The sequence below is a fragment of the Rhinopithecus bieti genome, unplaced genomic scaffold (genome assembly GCF_001698545.2).
Source record: "Rhinopithecus bieti isolate Rb0 unplaced genomic scaffold, ASM169854v2 scaffold_32518, whole genome shotgun sequence".
NCBI lineage: Eukaryota > Metazoa > Chordata > Mammalia > Primates > Cercopithecidae > Rhinopithecus > Rhinopithecus bieti.
The window spans coordinates 673,103-697,861 of NW_016814742.1; positions in this window are offsets into that span (position 1 = coordinate 673,103).

Consider the following 24,759-nt stretch of genomic DNA (forward strand, 5'->3'; position numbering starts at 1 on the left):
TTTTTTGAGACAGAGTCTTGCTCTGTCGCCCGGGCTGGAGTGCTGTGGGCGGATCTCAGCTCACTGCAAGCTCCGCCTCCCGGGTTTATGCCATTCTCCTGCCTCAGCCTCCCGAGTAGCTGGGACTACAGGTGCCCGCCACCTCGCCCGGCTGGCTTTTTGTATTTTTTAGTAGAGACGGGGTTTCACCGTGTTAGCCAGGATGGTCTCGATCTCCTGACCTCGTGATCCGCCCGTCTCGGCCTCCCAAAGTGCTGGGATTACAGGCTTGAGCCACCGCGCCTGGCCAATATCATGTCTTTCTTAAATCAGATAATAAATTAACTTCTTCCTGCTTGAAGTCCCCATAGCACTCAGTTAAAAACAGAAAAGCAATGACAACAAAAATAGTAATCATGTCACTTCAAACAGGTACTTGAATGCTTGTGGGAGGCTTTTGACTTATTTTTATTAGTGAGCGCATCTGGCAATAAAATTATCAAAATACCAAAGAATAATGCTGCAGAAATCTCTGAGACAATGACTACCAGAAGACAATTAGGAAATAAAAAGAGCTTAACATAAGACTAATCCCAGTTTGATCTATAGAATAACTCCTGAGTCACGAGAAAGTTTGCTTTAATGTAGATTGAGATAAACATTATATTGATATACGGCATTTGATGTGAGTGCATTTAAATGTAGTTTGTAATCACAGAATCATATAAGATACAGTCCTCAATGTTTACCTCTCAAAACGATAATATTGTTGATATAAAATAAAGATCTGTTTTCTTTCCACTGTGTCTCGTAGGTAAGAACCTAATTACTAAGGAAGAAATGGTAGTGGAGTATTTATCATACAGCGGTTGTATACCATAAAAAAACAGAGAGCTAATCCTCACTATAATGCAGTGACCAGGTAACTTAAATTAAAGGGATGTACCTGTAATGAACAGATCATAAAGAAGTTCAGCAGAAACATGCAAAGAAGAAAGTGAAAAACTTTATTAAAGGCATCCAAATAATGAGTCAATTTGAAAATATAATTTTGTTACTTAAGTTTTGTTTAAACCTTTAAACAGATGGCAGCTTGTTTAAAATTCTAAAAGTAAAACATATCAAAGCTAAACTCCTCTAGTTGGGAGCGGGAGTGACTATTCTTTGAAAAAATATTTAAACTTCTCATTCGGCAAAGCAGAGGGGCTAATAAATAAAATATCCAAATTCATATAACTATAGAAGCCAAAGAAGGTGCCAGTAATGGAAGAAAGATATAAGAAAACTCTGAGAGACCATTAAGGTGATTCAGTTGTGATTACTGGATGTCAGTTAAATTAATTTCTTTTTCGAGACTCCTTTCAATGCCTCTGGGAAATGGAAAATAGTTATAACTAAAAGACCTAGATTATATCATTTATTTCTCCAAAAGTTTCAACAACTCCTTATTATAGGCAGAAAAACGGCCAAGTGGTCAAGCTTGATATTTGTGGGATCCTCTAATATTGTTTAAAATAAAAATTTTAGCATCATTTCTGATTATATTTTCTGTATGCTTCATTCCCAAAATACAGCATCAGACTTGCTTTCCCAGACATGCTTTTTCTCAGTCTAGCCAGTGCTTGATTATGTAAATCTCTCCTCTACATGCGAGGCTTCTGATATTATCACATTTGCAAAACAGTGCTTGACGCTTACTATCGAACTGAATACTAAGTTTCCTTTTCAGATACACAAAAAATATTTGCTGTGTAGTCAAAGAATAGCTCATGTAAACAACATTTCAGAACTGTCAGCTGTTTACAATTTCAAACAAAACTTAAATGATAAAAATTATATTTTAAAAATAACCTGAACAGAAAGTGATTTATAATTCCCCTCTATGTGTTTTAAGAAACATAAAATCAAGTACTTAGTTATATTTGTATTTTATTCCTCGCAGCATGTTACACTTGGTTTTTCCATATAACAATCATAAGCTAAAAGGGTGTTGAATCAATAAATGAATGAAAAGATTATTTCTGTTTTTATTTAGTATTTAAGGTGAATGGGGACTGTTACAGATCTATTGAATTTGTATTTTGTTTATTGAATTATTAATGACTTAAGTCACAGTTTTGCAAAATACATCTCCAGTTATGCATAAATGGTAAGTATTATCAAGTGTGTGTGTATGTGTGTTTGTGTGTGTGTTTGTGAGATAAAAAGAGAAATAGCATAATATGTTATAAGATATTTGTATTTTTGGAAAACGTTTCCAGATGTTGTTTTGCTCCCTGATCATTAGTAACATTGAAACACCCTCTCACACTATTTCCCTTTCCGCAGTTATTTTCTTCTCCTGTATTTTTTCCTTCCTTATATAATAAAATTATTTCTAGAAATACACACTAAAGGATATTTTTGACGACCAGGTGGCAACCTACTTTGAAAATCTACTGTAAGACTAGTGTGGCTACTTTGATGAATTTAGGACATTTTAAATCCTCCATTGACCTGTAATGTACATATTACCTTCAATTTGTAGGATTTCTGACTTAGTTTGGATCAGAAGAATAGAGATTGATACCTATTCATTGCACTTTTTATCTTGAAGACCTTAGAAAAAGAAAAAAACGTATATCATAAGTAAAGCTGGTCTGGTGAGATATCCAAAGTAATTTTGCTGTGTCAAGAGTGGCAGATAGTTGTGATAAGCACACAACCTTTGAAGTGCTTATCTAAACCAAGCAGAAACCCCTACTCTTAGTCCAACCCACTACTTTCTGTTTGTACAAGAATAGAAGAGTTTGGATGTCAAGAAATTTCAACAGGGAGTAGAGGGTGAACAAGAATAAGATCTAAATCATTTGACTCAGAATCCTTTACCTGTTCTTGCTTTTAATTTATGAGTGTGATGCAAAGCCAGACCTCATACCTCGATTAGACAAACAATTTGGGATTATTTTTTCCGATATTAGATTATATGTTTCATGAGTTTCATGAAATTAATTTTGAAAAAATAATAATTCTTCATAACAGAAACCCCAGCTCACACTTTGATCTAAAAGCAAATATATATATATTTCCTATTAGTTCTGTCCCTCTAGAGAACCTTGACTAATAAAGATTTTGGTACCAGGAGTGTTTCTAGAGAAACAGAATATTAAGAATGGAGTTCTTTCATTGGTTTTGGGGTTTTTGGATTGGGCTGCTTAATATGATTAGACCCAAAAATGCTAAGGACTCTATTTATAATAGTATAGAGAACACTGATTGTCCTTGGTGTCAACCGTTTAGAATAATTATGCAGAATAAATTCATTTGACACTCGTGATTCACTGCTCATGAGAGGCAAGGAGTTTATTGACTCTATACATAATACCTTTGACCACATGTGGAGAAACAAGGAACATAATGAAGCTCATTGGTTGCTCCTAAGTTTAGTGGACACAGTGATGAAAGAAAATGATGAACTCAGGGATTCCAACTCCTGCCTTCAGAAGCAGATACTGAGCCTCAAATCTGCTAAGATTGCCCTGAGTGAGTGTCTTATCTCCTGTAGAGAAAGAGCTGAAATTGTGGAAAAACAGACATAAGCTCTTATCATGCAAGTGCCTACCCTACAATGAAAGGTGCATGCACAGTCTCGCCAGGTGTCTACTGTTACAGTGAAGGCAATGACTGGAAAAGAATGAGCACCTGCAACTTGGAATGAGGATGTGTGAGAGGATCTCGATGAAGCTGAGGACACTGAGTTTGAAACTCTAATGAACATTTTTTGCCAGAAGAAACAGGTTCTATATCCCCAGTAGTAGCAACATCCCCTCCAAGATGGATGCCGCATCAGCCTTTCCAACTTTGTCTGAGGAGACAAACCCTGCACTGACTGAGGCAACAGTAATGGCCACCCCTGGGGCAGTTAATTAGGCAAGATAATGTTGATTCTCCTCAGGAGCCATCTCCATGACCCCTGTTTGCTTTTAGACCTATAACTAGACTAAAGTCCTGGTGAGCCCCTAGAGGTGAGGTTGAGAGTGTGACCCATGAAGAGATGTCCTATACTCAAGAAGAACTACTTGAATTTTCTAGTTTATGTAAACAGAAATCTGGAGAACAGGCATGGGAATTGATATTAAAGGTGTGAGATAATGGTGGAAGAAACATAGAGTTGGATCAGGCTGAATTTATTGATTTGCATTTAATGTTGCAGTTAGGGGATTTTAAAAAGGTTGTAATCATTTATTGGCTTGTTTAGCTGAAATATGGATTAAAAGATGACCCACAGTGAGCGAGCTGGAAATGCCTGATTTCCCTTGGTTTAATGTAGAGGAAGGGATCCAAAGACTTAGGGAGACTGAGATGATGGAGTGGATTAGTCACTGTAGACCTACTCATTCCAGCTGGAAGGGTCCAGAAAATATACCTCTGACCAATGCCTTGTGAAATAGATTTGTGATGTCAGCACCTGCATCTTTGAAGAGCGCTGTAATTGTTCTTCTTGGTATATCAGATCTAACAGTGTGAACCACAGTCACTCAACTACAAAAGTTAACTACAATGGGAATAATTGCATCCTGAGGTGGCAGGGGCCAAGTGGCAGGACTCAACCATCAAAGGCAAGGTGGGCATCGCTATCATAATGGACAGTGAGTCAAAAAGCAATCAGAATAGTCTGACTCATGAAGAGCTCAGTCATTGGCTAATTAATCACAGTGTTCCTAGAAGTAAAATTGATACAAAGCCTACTGTATTCCTACATAATTTATGTAAGCAGATAGCTTCAAGGTCAAATGGATGAAAAACTAATTTGAATTATAAAAAAAGAGAATCATGGCCACTGAATCAATGTCCAGATTTGAGCAAGTTTACAGACCCAGGACCCCCTGAATGAAGGGGAGGTCAGGTCCCCTTGAAGAACCACCTACTACACTACTGACAATTTATGCTGTTAATCTTTCTCTCATCCTTCCCCAAAGAGACCTCTGGCCATTTACCAGGGTAACTGTGCATTAGGGAAAGGAAAATGATTATACATTTTGGGGACTGTTGGGCACTGACTCTGAGCTGATGTTGATTCCAGGGGACCCAAAATGTCATTGTGGTCCTCCAGTTAAAGTAGGGGCTTATGGAGGTCAGGCAATTAATGAAGTTTTAGCTCAGGTCTGACTTACAGTGGGTCCAGTGGGTCCCCAGACTTACCCTGTGGTCATCTCCCCAGTGCCAGAATGCATAATTGGCATAGGCCTAATTAGCAGCTGGTATAACCCTCACATTGGCTCCCTGACTGGTAGAGTGAGGGCTACTATGGTGGGAAAGGCCAAATGGAAGCCATCAGAGCTGATTTTACCTAGAAAAATGGTAAATAAAAGCAATATCACATCCCTGGATGCATTGCAGAGATTAGTGCCACCATCAAGGAATTGAAAGACCCAGGGGTGGTGATTCCTACCACATCCCCATTCAACTCTCCCATTTGGCCTGTGAAGAAGACAGATGGATCTTGGAGAATTACAGTGGATTATTGTAAACTTAATCAAGTGGTGACTCCAATTGCAGTTGTTGTACCAGATGTGGTTTCATTGCTTGAGCAAATTAACACATCTCCTGGTACCTGGTATGTAGTCATTACCTTGGCAAATGCCTTTTTCTCCATTCCTGTACATAAGGCCCACCAGAAGCAATTTGCCTTCAGCTGGCAAGACCAGCAATATGCCATTACAGTCCTCTCTCAGGGGTATATCAGCTCTCCAGCTTAGCATCATAATCTTATTCGGAGAGAACTTGATTGCTTTTTGCTTCTGCAAGATATCACACTGGTCCATTACATTGGTGACATTGTGCTGATTGGATCCAGTAAGCAAGAAGTGCCAAGCATGCTGGACTTATTGGTGAGACATTTGCATACCAGAGGATAGGAAATAAATCTGACTAAAATTCAGGAATCTTCTACCTCAGTAAAGTTTCTTGGGGTCCAGTAGTGTGGGTACTGTTGAGACATTCCTTCTAAGGTGAAGGATCAGTTCCTGCATTTGGCCCCTCCTACAACCAAGAAAGAGGCACAACGCCTGGCAGGTCTATTTGGATTTCTGAGGCAACACACTCCTCATTTGGGTGTGATACTCTGGCTCACTTAATGAGTGAACCAAAGGACTGCCAGTTTTGGGGGGTCCAGAAAAAGAGAAGCCCTGCAATATGTCCAGGCTGCTAGGTAAGCTTCTCTGCCACTTGGACCATATGACCCAACAGATCCATTGGTGCTTGAGCTTTCAGTGGCAGATAGGGAAGGCGTTTGGAGCCTTTGGCAGGCCGTCATATGTGAATCACCATGAAGGCTTCTAGGAGTTTGAAGCAAGGCCCTGTCATCTTCTGCAGACAACTATTCTCTTTTTGAGAGACAGTTCTTGGCCTGTTATTGGGCTTTGGTGGAAACTGAATGTTTGACTATGGGTCATCAGGTCACCATGAGACCTGAACTGCCTATCTTGAACTGGGTGTTTTCTGACCAATCCAGCCATAAAGTTGGGAGTGCCCAGCAGCATTGCATCATCAAATGGAAGTGGTATATACATGACTCGGCTCGAGCAGGTCCAGAAGGCACAAGTAAGTTACATGAAGAAGTGGCTCAATGCCTATGATCTCCACTCCTGCCACCCTGGCTTCTCTTCTCCAGCCTGCACCTATGGCCTCATGGGGAATTCCTTATGATCAGTTGACAGAAAAAGAGAAGACTAAGGCCTTGGCCTCCCAAAGTGCTAGGATTACAGGAGTGAGCCACCATGCCTGGCCTGCCTGTGCTTTTGGTACTATATCTGAAAAATCATCTCCAAGAGTAATATCAAGAAAAGTTTTCCTATGTTTTCTTTTAAGAATTCTACAATTCCAGTCTTATTTTAAGCAACTAATATGCTTTGGATTAATTTTGCATATGGTGCACAATAAGTGTCCAGTTTCAGTTGTGTTTTTATTTACTAACCATGAACTATCCACAAAAAGAAATCAATATAACAGTCACATTTACATTAGCATAAAAAAGAATAAAATACTTAGGTAAAAAAAGAGATGAAATATGTTCTCCAGAAAATATAAAACATTGATAAAAGAAATTTAAACAGACTCATAAATCAAAAGACATCCTGTGTTCATGGATTGGAACACTTAACATTGATAAAATATCTAGACTATCCAAAGTGATTTAGACTGTTAATGCAATCCTTATCAATATGCCAATGCATTTGTTAAATAAATAAAAAATAATTCTAAAATTTATATTAAAAAAGAAAAGACCCAAATTGGCAAAGAAATTTTGAGCAAGAAGAACAAAGCTGAATTTTTTTTAAAAAATTCAGAACATATTATAAAGCTACGGTAAACTATACAGTATGCCACTGGCAGAAAAACAAACATATAGACCAATGGAACAGAACAGATAGCTCAGAAATAAGCCCACACATATATGGTCAACAAATGTTCAACAAGAGTGCCAAGAAAATACAATGGGCAAAGGAAAGAAAAATTGTGTTGGGAAAACGATATCCACATACAAAATAATAAAAGTGCTCATTTTTAAAAAGCAGCTACATTAAGGTATAATTTATTTACTATGCAATTCCGTCATTTAAAATATATGAGGGTGAATCATTCTTTGTTCATCTAAATTCTGTTAAATTTAAATAAGATAAAATAAAGTGTATGAGGGACTTCAAAAGTTTTGAGAAATGAAATTAAAAGATAAAAATGGAAAATAGAAACTTTATTTCTCAATTTACACTTCATCAACTTCAAGGCATTTTTATAACTGATAATACCAGCCATTTGGTCCATCCCTAAAGAAGCGAGGGTCTGGCTGGGCGTGGTGGCCCACGCCTGTAACTCCAGCACTTTGCGAGGCCAAGGTGGGCAGATCGCCTGAGGTAGGGAGTTCATGACCAGCCTGATCAACATGGAGAAACCCCGTCTTTACCAAAAATACAAAGCTAGCTGGGCGTGGTGGCACACATCTGTAATCCCAGCAACTCAGGAGGCTGAGTCAGGAGAATCGCTTGAACCCAGGAAGCGGAGATTGCAGTAAGCCAAAATCACACCATTGCACTCCAGCCTGGGAAACAAGAGCAAAACTCCATCTCAAAAGAAAAAAAAGAAAAAAAAAAATAGAGGTGAGGGTCTTGGGAGTTTCACCATATCAATGAAATCATTTTACATTATTAAAGAAAATGAGTAACTTTTACAAGGATTTTAAGATTAAGAAACAAAATAAGTCAGAAGAAGCCAAAGCATAACCATAAGGTGGATGTCTAATAGTTTCCCATTGAAACTCTCACAAAATTACCCTTGTTTGATAAGAGGAATGAGCAGGAGCATTGTCCTGGTGGAAAATGACTCACTGGTGAAACTTTCCTGGGTCTTTTCTTGCTAAAGCTTTGGCTAACTTTCTCAAAACACTCTCGTAATAAGCAGATGTTATCTTCCTTTTGGCCCTCCAGAATGTCAACAAGCAAAATGCCTTGAGCATCCCAAAAAATTGTTACCATGACCTTTCCTATTGATTGGTCTGATTTTGCATTGACTCAACCACTTCCACCACTTGGCTACCATTGTCTTGATTACGCATTGTCTTCAGGATTGTACTGGTAATGCCATGCTATATCTCCTGTTATAATCCTTTAAATAAACATTTCAGGATCTTGATCCCACTTGTTTAAAATTTCCATTGAAAGCTCCACTCTTGTCCATAGCTGATCTGGGTGAAACAGTTTGGCATCCGTCGAGTGGAAAGTTTGCTCAAGTTTAATTTTTCAGTCAGAAGAATCATGTAGGCTAAACTAATTGATATGTCTGTGATGTTGCTTATTGTTTGTGGTGTTAATAGTCATTCTTCCTCAGTCAGGGAATTACCAAGATTATTTTCTCCTTGCAAATCAATGTGGATGGACAGCCACTGTAGGCTCCATCTTGAACATCATCATCCCTTTTTAAAACAAGTTATTCATTTGTAAACTAACCCTCTATTTGGAACATTATCACCATAAACTTTTTGTAAAGCATCAATTATTTCAACTTTCTTCCACTCAAGGTGTGCCATAAGCTTTATGTTTGTTCTTGCTTCAGTGTTAGAAGAATTCATGTTGCTCTGGTAGGGGTTCTTTTCAAGCCCATCTCTTGTTTTACTTAGTGCCTCACACTAGATCCTGTGCAAACACATTATAACAAGTTAGTGTAAGTTTATTTTGGTGCTAAATCTTTTTGAAATCAGTGCATTTTTTTCATAATATGCGTTTTCTATGAAACTCTTAAAGACCTCTCATATAATTCAATGATTTTACTATAGTACAAAATCTGCAACCTTTACTATAGTTGATTTTAGAAGATTTCCCTCAACACACGTAGAAATCTGTCTAACTCCACCTCATCACCACCCCATATCATAAGCAACCACTAACCTACTTTCTGTCTCTATTTATTTACCTGTTCTGAACATTTTAGGTAAGTGGAATCAAAAGTGTGGTCTTTTGTGACTGGCCTTTTTCACTTTGCTTAATATTCTCAATGTTCATCCATGACGTAGCATGTAACAGTACTTTATTCTTTTGTATGACCGAATAATACTCCAGTGAATAGAAAGACCATGTTTTGTTTCTCCATCATCTATGGATGGGTATTTGGGTTATTTCCACCTTTTGGCTATTGTGAATAGTACTGCTATAAATGTTTTGTACATTTTTCTTGTTTGTTTGTTTTTATACAACTCTTTTTTATTTCTTTGAGTATATAACTCAGAGAAGAGTAATTCCTACACTGTTTTCCACTGTTTTCCAGGTTAGGTTCCCAATAGCAATGTATAATGGTTTGAAATTTTGCACATCTTTATTAATACTTGTTATGTTACTTTTAAAAATTATTATTGCTACAGTTATCCCAGTGGATGTGAAGTGATATCTTGTACTTTGGCTTGCATTTTGCTAATTACTAATGAGGGTTTTCTTGTTACCTTTTTGTCTTTTATGTATATTTGGATAAGTTTTTTTTCAGATATTTGCCCATCTTTTTCAGCCTTATTCAGATATAGTTGACAATAAAAATTGTAGACATATGATGTACAATGTGTTTTTTATACATATGCAATGTGAAATGATTATAACATCAAACTAATTAATGTATCCAGTGACTTGGCTCCTTAGTTTTCTTTTTTTTTCTTTCTTTTTCTTGGTGTGGTGTATAAGAACATTTCAGATCTACTCTCTTAACAACTTTCAAGTATACAATACAGTCTTATTAGTTATAGTCACCATGCTATCTATTATATCTCCAGAACTTGTTCATCCTACATGACTATATTTTTCTACCCTTTAACATCTTCCCATTTTTCCATTATTTTATTATAATTGAGTGGTGGATGTTCTTTATAGATTCTTAAAACTAGCCCCTTAGCAGATATATGATTAATAAATATGTTCTGTTTCTGTGCATTGCAATTTCACTTTCTTGATAGTGTTTTCGATGCACAAATATTTTTAATTTTGATGAATTGCATTTATTCTATTTTTTGCTGTTGTTGCTTGTTTGTCTTGTGTCATATTTCAGAAACCACTGTCAAATCTGACATGAAGATTTGTCTCTGTATTTTCTTCTGACACAGATTTATAGTTTTGGTTCTTATATTTAGGTTTTCAATTCATTTTGAGTTAATTTTTGTAAACAGTGTTAAGTAAAAGTACAACTTCAATCTTTGCATGTGGCTATATGGTTGTCTTAGTACCATTTGTTGAAGACACTTCTTTCCTCATTAAATAGTCTTGGCACTCATGTTGAAATTAAGCTGACTATAGATATGGCTTTATTTCTAAACAATGCATTTTATTCCATCGACCCATATGTCTATTCCTACATATGCTAGCATGGTCATGTTTTGATCGCTGATTTTTTTTTTTTTCTAGAAAGCATTAAAACTGGGAGTTGTGAGACCTCCTAAATTGTTCTTTCTTCCAAAAAGGTTATTTATACTCTTCTGGGTCCCTTGTGTTTCCACATGGATTTAGTTTTGACTTCCTTCTATAAAGCAGTCAACTGGGAATCCCACTAGAACTCGTATTGAATCTATTTGGAAGAATATATCTAATCTAAAAATATTATTATTGCCTAGGTTGATGTCAGAAGAGATTTTCCAACATTGCCTTCTGGAATTGTATAGTTTCAGGTGTTATATTTAAGTATTTGTTCCACCTTGAGTTGGTTTTTGTATATGGTAAGAGATAGGGATCCAGTTTCATTCTTCCACGTATGACTTTCCAGTTTTCCCATTTAATTAATTAACAGGGTGTCCATTTCTTAATTTATGTTTTTGTTTGTTTTGTTTAAGAACAGTGGGCTATACATATTTGTCTTTATTTCTAGATTTTCTATTCTCTTGCCTGGGGCTATGTGCCTTATTTTATACTAATACCATGCTGATTTGGTAAGTATAGCCTTATAGTGTAATTTGAAGTCCAATGATGTGATGCTACTAGATTTATTCTTTTTGTTTAGAATTGCTCTAGCTAATTGGGCTCTTTTTTAATTCCATATAAATTTTAGGATTGCTTTTTCTAATTTTATGAAAAATGATGTTGGTATTTTGATGGAAATTGCATTAAATCCGTAGATTGCCTTTGGCAGTATGGTCACTTTCATGATATTGATTCTTCCAGTCCATGAGCACGGGGTGTATTTTCACTTGTCTGTATCAACTATGAGTTCTTTCAGCAGTATTTGATAGTTCTCCTGTAGAGATCTTCTACCACCTTGGTTAAGTATATTCCTAGGCTTTTTTGTTTATTTTGTTTTGTTTGCAGTTGTTGTAAAAAAAAAAAAAAAAAAATGGGTTCTTGATTTGATTACCGGCTTGGTCATTGTTGGTGTAGAGCAGTGCTACTGATTTGTGTACATTGATTTTTGTAACCCAATAATTTAGTAAATAAGTTTATCAAATCTAAGAGTCTTTTGAATGAGTCTTTAGGATTTTATAGGTATATAGTCATGACATCTGCAAACACCAATAGTTTGACTTCCCCTTTTCCAGTTTGAGTGCCTTTCTTTCTTTCCCTTACCTAATTGCTCTGGCAAATACTTCAACAACTATGTTGAATAGGAATGGTGAAAGTGGGCATCTTTGTCATGTTCTGTTATCAGGGGGCAATGCTTTCAACTTTTTTCCTCATTCAGTATTATGTTGGCTGTGGGTTTTTATATGTGACTTTTATTATTTTGAGGTATTTCCCTTCTATGCCTAGTTTGCTGAGAGCTTTTATTATAAGGAGACGCTGGATTTTGTCAAAAAATTTTTCTGCATCTATTAAGATGATCAGATAACTTTTGTTTTTACTTCTGTTTATGTGATGTGTAAGATTTATTGAATTGCATATGTTAAACTATCCCTGCATCCCTGAGATGAAGCCTACTTGATTATGATAAACTATCTTTTTGATGTGTTGTGGATTTGGTTAGCTAATATTTGATTGAGGATTTTTGCATCTACGTTAATCAGGGAATTTGGTATGTAGTTTTCTTTTTTGTTATGTCCTTTCCTTGTTGGGTATCAGGGTGATAGTAGCTTCATAGAATAATGTAGAGAAAATTCCTTTTTAAATCTTTTGAAACAGTTTCAGTAAGATTAATACCGATTCTTCTTTGAATGACTGGTGGAATTTAGCTGTAAATCCAACTTGTCCAGGGCTTTTTTTGTTGGCAATTTTAAAATCACTAATTCAATCTTGCTGTTTGTTACTGACCTGTCAAGGTTTCTATTTCTTCCTGATTTAATCTAGGAGGATTGTATGTTTCCAGGAATTTATCCATTTCCTCGAGGTTTTCTAGTTCTTGCCCATAAACATGTTCACAGTAGTCTTGAATGATGTGATGTCAGTTGTAATGTCTTAAGTTTAGTTTCTAATTGAGCTTATTTGGATCTTCTTTCTTCTTTTCTTGGTTAATCTAGTTAATAGTTTATCAATTTTGTTTCTTTTTTGAAAGAATAAACTTTCTGTTTCACTGACCTTTTGTATTATTTTTTGCTTGTTTGTTTAAATTTCATTTAGTTCTGCTCTGATCTTTATTACTTTTCTTCTTTTAGCTTTAGAATTAGTTTGTTATTTTTTCTTCAGTTCCTTGAGTTGTGATGTGGGTTGTTAATCTGTGCTCTTTCATACCTTTTGAGTAGGCATTTAGTGCTATAAAATCCATCTTAACACTGCTTTTGACATATCCTAGAGATTTAATGCCTTGTGCCGTTATTATCATTCAATATAGAGATTTTTAAATTTCATATTGATTTCAATATTAACCTAGCTATCATCCAGTAGTAAATTATTTAATTCCCATATATTTTTATAGTTTTGAGGGCTCCTTTTGGAGTTCGTTTCTAGTTTTATTCTGCTGTGGGTTGAGACTATGATAGGATTTTGATATTTTTAAATTTATAGACACTTGTTTTGTGGCCTATCATATGGTCTATCTTGGATAATGTTTCATGTGCTGATTAGAAGATGTCATTCTGCAGATCTTGGGTAAATGTTCTGTAAATATCCATTAAGTCTATTTGTTCTAGCATGCCATTTAAGTCTATTGTTTCTCTGTTGACTTTGTCTTGAATATTTATCTAGGGCTTTCAGTGGAGTATTGAAGTCTCTCAATATTATTGTTTTGCTGTCTGTCTCATTTCCTAAGTCTAGTAGTAATAGATTTGTGAATGTAGGAGCATACGTGTTTTGTGCACATAAATTTAATATTGTAATATCTTCTTGTTGAGTTGATCATTTTATCATTATAAAGCCATCCTTGTCTTTTTTTACTGTTGTTACTTTGAAGTCTGTTTTGTCTGATATAAGAATAGCTACTTCTGCTTGCTTTTGGTTTCCATTTGGGTGGACTACCTTTCTTTACCCTTTCACCTTGAGTTTATACGAATCCTTCTATGTTAGGTGAGTCTCTTAAAGACAGAAGATACTTGGAATGTGATTTTTAAAAAATCCATTCTGCCATTCTGCATCTTTTTACTGGAGAATTTATGCCATTTACATTCAATGTTAATGTTGAGATGAGAGATATTGTTCTCTTCATCACATTAATTGTTACCCAGATAATTTCTTTTTCTGTTATTGTTTTACAGGCTCTATGAATTTTAAGCTTTCAAGAGGTTCTATCATGGACATATTGGGAGTTTATTTCAATGTCTAGAACTCCTTTTAACATTTCTTATAATGCTGGTTTGGTAGTGAAAATCCCCTCAGCATTTGTCTGTTAGTCACTTTATTTCACCTTTGCTTATGCAACTTGGTCTTGCAGGATATAAAATTCTTAGCTGACAGTTGTTCTGTTTAAGGAGTTTGAAGATAAGTCTCTAATCCCTGCTAGCTTGTAAGGTTTCTGCCGAGAAATCTACTTTTAGTCTTATAGGTTTTTGTTTGTAGGTTACCTGATGCTTTTGTCTTACTGCTCCTAGAATTCTTTTCTTCATGTTGATTTTAGACAGCATGATGACTATATGCCTTAATGAAAAACTTTTTTGCAATGAATTTCCCAGGAGTTTTTGAGCTTCTTGGATTTTAGTATCTAGATCTCTAGCTGGGCCAGGGAAATTTTCCTCTATAATTCCCTTAAATAATTTTTCCAGACTTATTATTTTCTCTTCTCCCTCAAGAACACCAAATTATTCTTAGGTTTGGCCATTTTACATATTCCCATATTTCTTGGAAACTTTAGTCATTTCTTTTGGTTCTCTTTATTTTGTCCGAGTAAGTTAATTCAAAAGCTTTGTCTTTGAGTTCTAAAATTCTTTCTCTTACATGTTCCAGTCTATTGTTAAAACTTTCCGCTGTATTTTATAATTCCCTCAGTGTGTCTTTCATTTCCAGAAATTCTGATTGGTTTTTCCTGATGATATCTATCACTGTAGAAACATTTTTATTTATGACATGAACTGATTTTTAAATTTCTTTATGATAGCTTCCACCTTTCTCTAATATCTCCTTGAGTAGCTTAATAATTAACCTTCTGAATTCCCCATTTGGTTTTTCAAATATTTCATCTTGGTTTGGGTCCATTGCTGGAGAGCTACTGTGATCTTTCGGGAATGTTACTTCTCATTTGGGTAGACTATTTCTTCTAGTTATGCTTCAATTTATATTTGATTTTACTTTGTTCTTTTGTTTGTTTGTTTTTATTTTTCCCCTTAAGTATGATACTTTAGTGCTTATAGTTAATTATAGCCTAAGTCAGTTCTTGGTACTTTCACAGGTCAAGTTGTTTGGTTACAAAGAATCTTTATACAGTGGATCTCTCACATGCTGGTTGTAGTAACAATGTGCTCAGAGCAAGTTCGCTATCTCCTAAAGAGCAAGTTCGCTATCTCCTACGGGGTTGGAATATTAGATGTCTCCAAAAACTTATCTCATCCCCCTGTGGCATGTATTATTTATTTATTTATTTTTCCCTAGTATTTGTATTTTATTTACTAGTTTGATGGTTCAGGCTTCAAACTAGTAGAGGAGGTGTCCCTGGGTAGAAACCAATTATAGCTAAAGCAAGTGGGGAAATGAGGTCCCAGCCTTGACAGAGGTGGCTAGAAGAGCTCTCTGTGGGTTGCACTAAGGTTTTATCAGGGAGAAGGGTTGGAGCCACCTCAGCTTCCCTGCCAGGTCAGCAGGAAAGTTATCTACCTCTCAGACATACTCCTGTCCCAGTGTTCCAGCTATTCAGATCAAACAGGCACCTCTTTTCATCTGTAGGAATGTTGATGTTCCAAATAGAAAAGAATTGTGACTCTGTCTCTCAAGCAAGCCTCAGCCTGAAGAGTGTTCCTCCTGTGGGGATGTAGTCACCCTGACATATCCCAGAAAGGCTGTCCGTAGTTGCTCCCATACTGAGCTCCTGTGGAGGAAACCCCCAGCTGTGCCTACCATGAGGGATGAGGGGGAAAGACTTCCTCTTCTTCAAGACCCTTCACATGCCCCAGGGCTGTCTGAGTATTGGGATAGAGCTGAAGACCTTCCTTACTGAGCCCAGCACTACAACTATGCCTCTGCTGAAAGAAGCTTCCCAGTAGTGGAAGGATCTGGTGCTCAAGGCCTGTTGTCTAGATTCTTTTGTCCCACATGGTGTTCCCTTGACATGTTGCCATCCCCCTTCTAGGAGTGGAAGTCACTGGGAGCTAGACTACTGTGAGTGTTGTTGCTCCTTTGGGTCTAGTTGCACAGTGAAGTGTCCACACTCCTGGCTGGTGTTAGGTAATGTCTGCAAGGGATCTAGCAGTGTGACCTGTCCTAAAATTTCCCAGCCTTAGGTAGCAGCACCAGCTCTAATGGGGGTGGCAGGGGAGTGATATAGACTCTGAAATACCTTGGTTATTGATAGCTTTACTGTGTTGGCTTTCTTGAATGCCAGTTACAGTAGTAATAAGCTGGCCACGTGGACAAACTCAATACCTCCTGGTTACCCAGAGTGGTGGAGGCAATGGTAATAGCTGAGATTGTGTAGCCATTTTCTCCTTCCTGGGTGCAGTGTTATTCTACAAGGAGATACTGTAATGGAGTGTGTTTGTTTTCCTCCAGCCAGGAGGTGGTGCCTGCAAAAAAGTACCAGCTGCAGTAGTAGCAGTGAGATGTTTGTTTGCCTTATGTTACTCAGGGTGGGTAGTCTGGTTTCCCTGACAACGAGTGGGGCCATGTAGTTCACAAGGTATTCTGCATTTTGTGTTAAGTTCCTGCGGCAGGTGGCAGGGCAAAGCCAGGTGGGAGCTCAGTCAGGCGGGTTTCTTCTCTGAGTCTCCACCTGCAGGGCAAGCAGTAGCCACTGTGGGTATTGGGAGATGGGAGTGGTCTCAGGCCTCTGGGTCAATGGTCCAGACAAGAGCATTGCTGCCTCTGCTACGCAGAAGTTTGGGCAGGGAGTGTGGAATAGCAGGTGGTGGTAAGCCCCACACAGTTCCCATGCACTTGGCAAGGCAGATGTACTCCAGCAGTGTTCCACTGGCAGCAACACGCTGAGTTCCAGTCAGCTTATAATCAGAACTCACAACTGCTGGAGTCATAAGCTTGCCTCTAGGTGGGCATATGGGACAGGGTTAAATACAAAGTGCATGGAAGATTTGGGAAAATTATGTAATGCTTTTATATCTTTATTATGGGGTGGATTCATGACTATATGCATTTGTCAAAATGCTTAATTGTACACTAAAGCAGGTAAATTTTTATTGTATTTAAATTATACCCTATTTTACAAATATGAAATAATGTAACGAAGAAAACTTAAAATGATATTTTCCGAAAGAATATACACGAATGGCCAAATAAGCACATTAGCATTACATTATATTCAGCATTGCCATCTAGAAAAGAATTTCACATTCTTATCACTTCATAGTTACTAGAATGATTAAAATTTAAATGGCTGGATATTTTAAGTTTTGTTGAGGATATTAAGTGACTGGAACACTTATGCATTGTCGGTGGGAGAATAGAATTAAAAAGATCGACAGTTTCTTATCTTAAAAACATACACCTATATTATTAGAAATTTAACTCCTGTGTATTGTCACAAAATAACTAAAAACGTATGTTCACACAAGATGTGTACAACAATTTTTACAGCTGCAAACTGGAAGCAACATTAATGTCTATTTACAGACCACATGAACAAATCATGACATTCATCTGATGAGATATTACTTATCAATAAAAAGAAACAAATTGATATTACATGGGCACAACACAGATGAATCTCAAAATTGTACTATGTAAAAAGAGGCCTTATACAAAATAATACCTACAATATAGTTTAAGTTATATCAATTTTAATAGCATATAAAATGATACAAATCATAACCATAGTTTTCCTTGTTGGTTAGGTTGACAGACAATGCATACAAAGAAAAGATTTTCGAAGTGATTAAAGTGCTTTATTTCTAACTGTGGTGGTGATACATGTATATGCACATTATCAAAATATATCAAACTGTATGTTTGAGAATTACATACATAATTGCCTATAAATCATACCTATCAATGAAAAACAATATGAAATAGGATAGCAATCTGTGTCTGAGTTAGGAAAAAAGCATTTTCTGCTTTTAAAAATATATAGAAAATAAAGAAAAGATTCAAGTGAGGAAGAGAGGCAGAAAGGAAAGAAGGGAAAACACAATAAAATCATTTTTTTCTATATTAACGCTGGATGAAAAATATAAGTTATATTACTCTCCTGCTTAGATCTTACATAATCCCTTGGCTGAAAATAGAAGTTACATATATATGTCTATATCATCTGTCTATATCTATATCTAATCGATCTGCATCTATCCACACACACACATACATTCATGGTATATATATGTATATATGTAAACATATTGCACAATTTTTTATAATTACAAATAAAAGTAATACATAGTTTATGTTTACTTCTAGAAAGTACAGGAATGTAGATAAATGAAAAACAATTAAGGTAAATAAAAGCAGACTAAACCAAACTATAAGGCCTATTTGCAGCTGCCCAAGTTAAATTATCTCTTAATATTTTGGTTTCTGATTAAATATACAAAGTTATGTATATATGCACACACATAATGTTACATATGTAAGTAGATTTAATGTATATAATATATTACATATTTGTGCATATATTTGTGTATATATTATATATAAATAATGTATATACATATGTATGTATTATTTATATATACATATGTATTAATATATGTGTATATTATATCACATTCAGTGTATATATTATATATAATATACATATACACATGTATATAGTATTTATATATGATGTGTTGTATATACATAAATATGTGCACATCTTTACATATATTGTAATGGTAATAATTACTCAGGTTCTTTTATAGACTAGTTTTTTCTTAAAACATGTTATAGATATTTTAATTAAAAATATTATGCTATAACTGTTTAGTAGCTATAAATTATTTTATTGCATGAGTATTCTATTACCTCTTTTAAAAATCAGAATCAGTGTTCAACCAGAGAAATTGAACAGCCAGATAAATTGATATCTGCTAATATATATCAACCAGAGAAATGGATATATATTAGCAGATTTTTTACAATAAATCAGTATACATGATTTTGGGCACTTGCAAGGCAAATCTGAAATTCTGTATCTAACAAGGAGAGCAGATTGGAACTCTCAATCTACTCAATCAAGCTCTTAGTCCGAGCTAAAGCTGCTGTTTAAAGATAAAGTTTACTTTTCCTTAAGAATGCCTCAGTCCTGTTCTTAAGATTTTTGACTTGATTGACTCCAGAATAGTCTCCCTTATATAAAATCTACTGATTATGACTTTAATCACATCTGCAAAATGCCTTCACAGCAACATTCAGATTAGTGGTTGACTGAATACTGGAGATGCTAGTCTAGCCAAGTTGACATATAAAACACAATTACAAAATTCATCATTGGTACCCATTATCTTATTTATATTTTATGTATCTGAGCATATGCATTTTATTTGAAGTAAATCCTTTTTTGGTGATAAACATGAAAAGATGTTTTTAAATTAGGTTTATCACATATCACTAAATTAGAATATCTGTGCCAATTCACATTTTCGTCAAAACCATATGAGAAGAATTTGCTTCTCTACACATTTTACACAGTGTGTTAGTGTTATTTAGAAATTTGAAAATTTGTGATGTCCACATTTCTAAAACAGTATTTGACAACCAGTAAATAAAAATTTATATTCTTGGATTGTTAAATCTTTTTCCTAGAATAGAATGCATCGAAATCTACAATTAATTTGGATTCTTATATTCATTAGATGAATTTAATTCGCTGTGTAAAATTTAACTCAAAATTGTATAAAAATAATACCACATTCTCTCTCTCTCTTTTTTTTTTTTTTTTTTTGGCCTACTTAACGCAAACATTTACTCAGTCATACTACTAGTAATTTACTGTAAGTGCTTTTTCGCTTTAAAAGTCACGATGCATTTGATTTACTTAATGCTGACCATGCTACCGGAGCAAATCAGTTATAGCCTAGCATTTTTGGATGTATTCACTCTTAGTAAGTCATTTTTAGAATTTTTTTTTAGTCCTTCAAAAGAGAAACATTTTCTCATTTGTAACAGGACATAATTTCTTTCTAAGATAATTATAGTATTAGATGAGGTAATGTATGGAGAGAGTTTGAAAAAATGTGTGATATTTCATAAAGTTTCAATTGTAGCTATTAGTATTATCTAAAAAATAATAAATTCTGAAAAGAGGATTCTGTGATGATGTCTCTGTAGTCAGCATCGGAAAGCTCTTTTCTCATCTAGACAACAACTGCACTGGCAGAATCTGTTTAACGGAGTATTTTGAAACTCTAAAATCTGTTGAAGGTTTGCAGTGGCTAGAGAATGAATTGAACAAAAATATGCAATTAATTTTTATTCAGTTGCCACACTTAGCACCGTGTCTACCCTCACCACCCACCACATGGCAATAATTTGTGCATGTGTTTCTAGAGCAACCTGCACGCAATCTGCCAGAGCCATGGTGAGCTAAAAGGACTCTGTTTCTGAATACCAGGGATCTGTGCTCTGACCACTGAATAATGCTTCTGTCTGAACACAGAGTCTGCACCTGCCTAAGATATTGGCCTGTTAGTCCACTGATTAATGCTTTCAATCACAGACATGCAGACATAGAGGCAGGCCGTCATTGTTGTACCACCTCGCTACCATGTTGCAAGTGTGTGGCTCAAGTGACGTCCAGAGAATTTAAAGAGCGAGCACAACTTTTGCTCTCCATTCCTTCATTTTTCTTGTTTTTCCCTTTTGGGAGCCAGACATTAAAGACCAGGATAATCAGAAGCAACTGTACATCTGGGAAAAATTAGAAAGTAACTGCACATGCCCAGGTAAAGGCACAAACTTAGTAAATACCTAAGAAGGCTTTAGGTTTACACCTCTGGCTGATCTTTGCTGCAGAGACAGCTACAGGAATCAGAAAAACAGTAACAACAAGCATAAACAAACATCAAAAATAACCTAGCAAACATTGGGGAAGGGGGATAATCTGATATCAAGAGTTAGATTATTGCATTCAAATGTTAGCTTTAACAAAAAATCACAGGCATACAAAGTGTCTTAGTCCATCTGAGGTGCTAAAACAAAATACCTTGCTTGTGTAATTTATGATTAACAAAAACGCATTGCTTACAGTCAATAGAGGCTGAGAAGTCCAAGAGCAAGGCACCAGCAGATTTAGTCTCTGGTGAGGGCTCTCTCTGTGCTTCAAAGATGCTGCCTTCTTTTCATGTTCTCACATTATGAAAAGTGTGAACAAACTCCTTTGTGCTTTTTTTTTTTTTAAATAAGGACACTAATCCCATTTATAAGGGTAGAGCCCTCATGAACTACTCACCTTCCATGTGCCCTACCACTTAATAACAGCGATTTAAAAGTATGGTTTCAACATAAAATGTTGAAGTGACAAAACAGTCACACTATATAATAAATAAAGAGTAATGCATAATCTATTCAAAAGAAAAAAATCACTAGAAACCATCCCTAAAAAATTTTTATGGCACTTCCACTAGCCACAGACTTAAGACAACTATCTTAAGGATGCTCAATGGACAGAAGAAAGATTTCAAGAATGTCAAGAAAGAAATGTGTTAAAAAATGGAAATATTAATAAGCAGACAAGGAATGTAAAAATATACCAAAAGAAAATTCTGAAGCTGAAAAGTATAATAACTGAAATGCAAAACACATTAAAGGGATAAAAAGGAATATTTCAGGAGCCAGAGAAAATAACCAGTGAACTTGAAGATAAGACAATGGAAATCATCAAACCTTCTTAGAAAGAGAAATAGAAAAGATTAAAGAAAACTAAAGAGAGCCGAGGAGATATGTGGGACACCATCAAATGAACCAAAATATGCATTGTATGAACCTTACAAGAAGATGAAGAAGAGAAAGAGACAGAAAGAATATTTAAAGCAATAGTGAGTGATGATGTTCCAAATCTGATAAATGAAAGACAAACATATAAATATCCAAGCAGCTTGAGAAATTGCCAGTAAGATGAATTCAAAGACTCACAACAACACACATTATAATCTCACTTTTAAATGACAAAAGCAAACACAAAATCTTGAAAGCAGCAAGACAGAACTGACTTCACATGAAAAAAATTCTCAATAACATCATGAGCAGATTTTCCATCAAAAACTTTGGAGAGCCAAAGGCAGTGAGATGATATACTCCAAGTGGTAAGAAAAAAATTATCAATGAGGAATATTATATCTGGAAAAACTGTCTTTCAAGTGTAAGGGACAGCTTTTAAGATCCCCAGATAAATGAAATCTGAGAGAGTTTGTTACGTTAGACCTGCCCTGAAAGAAGTGGTTCAGTAGGGGGAAATAAAAGGACATTAGACAGTGGCACAAAGCTGTATAAAGAAATGATATCAATAAAGTTATATACATAAGCAGTTAGAACAATTAATGGTATTTTAACAATGGTTTGTAACTCCCCTTTTTGTTTTCTGCCTAATTTAAGCCACTAATACATGTAAAAGTCTTGAATATTTTGTTTTGAGACACATAATTTGTAAAAGTGTAATTTTGTAATTTTAACAACTAAAGGGGATGAAAATAAAGCTGTAAAGGAGCAGTTTTTGTATGTTTTGAAGTAAAGCCAGTGTAAATTTAAATTAGAGTGTTATAACTTTAGAATGCTAAGTGTAATCTCCATGGTAACCACAAAAATATAGCTATAGACATTACATAAGAGGAAATTAGAAATTTAAACATTTCTCTGAAAAAAAAAAACACTAAACACAAAGGAAGACAATAATGCAGAAAATGGAAGACAAAACACTCAAAGGCATCTAGAAGATAAATAGTAAAGTGACAGAAATATCTTTCTTTATAATTACTTTTAATTTACCTGGATGAAAGTCTTCAATCAAAAGTGAGATTAGCAAAATGAATAAAAACACATGATCTGCCTTTATGCTATCTACAAAATATTTCTTTTAGATCCAAAGACAGTAATAGATTGAAAGTGAAAGGATAAAAAAATTACATGAAATATGTAAACAAAAGTTAGCAGGGTTCTTATATTACTATCAGACAATATAAATTTTAAATTAAAATGTAAGAAACAAAGAAGGGCACTGTATATTAATAAAAGCTTCAGCACAGAGAAGAAGGTATAACAATTATTAAAAAATTACTCATCTAATGAGATACCATCAAAATACACGAAATAAAAATGGACAGAATTAAAGGGAGAAATAGAGTCATACAGTAATAGGTGGAGCCATCAATAACCCACTCTCAATAATCAGTAGAACAAATAGAAGAAAATAGAGAACTTAAAAACACAATAAACCAACTAAATATAGCAGATAAATAGAGAACATTATATCCAACAACAGCAGTGTTCACATTCTTTTATTTTCTTTTTAGTATTATTATACGTTAAGTTCTGGGATACATGTGCAGAACATGCAGGTTTGCTACAATTACTTTTGTATACATGTGCCATGGTGGTTTGCTGCACCCATCAACCCATCATCTAGGTTTTAAGCCTCACATGCATTAGGTCTTTGTCCTAATGCTATCTCTCCCCTTGCCCCCTATCCCTTGACAGGCCCTGGTGTATGATGTTCCCCTCCCTGTGTCCATGTCACATTTTTTTCATGTACACAAGGAACATGTTCCAGAATAGTTCATTTATTAAGCCACAAATTAAGTCTCATTAGATTGAAAACAAAATAGCTATTATGCAAAGTATCTTCTCTGACTGCAATGAGATAAAATTAAAAATAAATAATACAAGTAAAATGAGAAAATGTACAAATTTGTGGAAATTTAGAAAGCATACTCTTAACCAGTTGACCAAATAAAAAAATCACAAGGAAAATGAAAACAGAACACACCAACAATTATGGATGCAGTGAAACCAATGCCAAGGGAAAAATGTATAACTTTAAACTCTTACATCAAAAATCAAGAAAGAGCTCCAATCAACAATCTAACTTTGCAAACAGATAAATGAAAAAAATTCAACCAAAAGCTAGTAGTAAGAAGGAAATAATAAAGATTAGAACATAGATAAATGAATATAAAAGAACAACAGATAAAATTAATACACTCAAAAGTTGTTTATTTGAAAAGATAAATTGAAAAAACTTTAGTAAAATGGACTAAGAAAAAAAGAGAATACTCATTACCAAAATTAGAAATAAAAGAATTGTGTAGAATTACTACCAATTCTACATAAATTAAAATAATTCAAGAAGAGTGCTATGAACAACTGCATGCCAACAAATTGGGTAGCCTAAATGAAACAGAGAAATTTCTAGAAACATAAAAATACCAGGCCTAAATCACTAACTAGAACATCTCAATAGGCTTATAACTAGTAAGGAAATTGAATTAGTAATATAAACCTCCCAACAAAGAAAAGTTCTGCATCTGATGGCTTTACTCTTAAATTCTACCAAACATTTAAGGAAGAACTAACACTAATTCTTCTCAAAGTTTACAAAAAAAAAAAAAAAAAAAAAAAAAAAAATTAGAGGAAGAAAAACTTTCTACTTTGTTCTGTGAGGTCAGTATTACCCTCTGCTATAGTCTGGATGTTGGTGATGCCCACAATTCATACACTGAAATGTAATACCCAAAGTGATACTTAAGAGGCGGGAGCTTTTAGAAGTGATTAGGTCATGATACATACACCTTCATGTATGAAATTACACGCTTGTAAAAGAAGCTTGAGGTAGCTAGTCTCTTATGTCAACTGA